Source organism: Microtus ochrogaster, chromosome 5, assembly GCF_000317375.1.
Source record: "Microtus ochrogaster isolate Prairie Vole_2 chromosome 5, MicOch1.0, whole genome shotgun sequence".
NCBI classification, from domain to species: Eukaryota; Metazoa; Chordata; class Mammalia; order Rodentia; family Cricetidae; genus Microtus; species Microtus ochrogaster.
The window spans coordinates 15,481,136-15,482,102 of NC_022012.1; positions in this window are offsets into that span (position 1 = coordinate 15,481,136).

Sequence of the window (967 nt, forward strand, 5' to 3'; positions counted from 1 at the left end):
AATGGCCAAAATCAAAAACACTGATGACAACTTATGCTGGAGAGGTTGTGGGGGAAAGGGAACACTTCTGCATTGCTGGTGGGAATGCAAGCTGGTACAACCCCTCTGGATGTCAGTGTGGCAATTTCTCAGAAAATTAGGAAACAACCTTCCTCAAGACCCAGTAATGCCACTTTGGGTATATATCCAAAGGATGCTCAATCATGCCGCAAGGACATGTGCTCAACTATGTTCATAGCAGCTTTGTTATAGCCAGAACCTGGAAACAACCTAAATGCCCCTCGATCAAAGAATGGATAAGAAAAATGTGGTACATTTACACAATGGAGTACTACACAGCAGAAAACAATAACGATAGCTTGAATTTTGCAGGAAAATGGATGGAGTTAGAAAACATTATTTTGAGTGAGGTAACCCAGACATAGAAAGACAATTATCATATGTACTCACTCATAGGTGGTTTTTAAACATAAAGCAAAGAAAACCAGCCTACAAACCACAATCCCAGAGAACTTAGACAGCAATGAGGACACTAAGAGAGACTTACATAGATCTAATCTAGATGGAAAGTAGACAGTAGAAAAAGACAAGATCTCTTGAGTAAATTGGGAGCATGGGGACCTTGGGGGAGTATGGAAAGGGGGAGGGGAGAGGCAGGGAGGGGAGCAGAGAAAAAATGTAGAGCTCAATAAATATCAATAAAATAAAAAAATACCAAAAAACAAAACAAAAGAGAGAGAGAGAGAGAAAGAAAGAAAGAAGGAAAGAAAGAAAGAAAGAAAGAAAGAAAGAAAGAAAGAAAGAAAGAAAAAGAAAGAAAGAAAAAAAGCTCAAAGGTTCTGGAGAACCGTGGTCTGCAATGTGGAAACGCTGGAACTTGATCTAGCAGCACTGGTTGCCATACGGTCCATGCCATAAGTTACGCTTGGCAAATAGGCAATACGAGTAGTTGCCAGTGTGCATTATG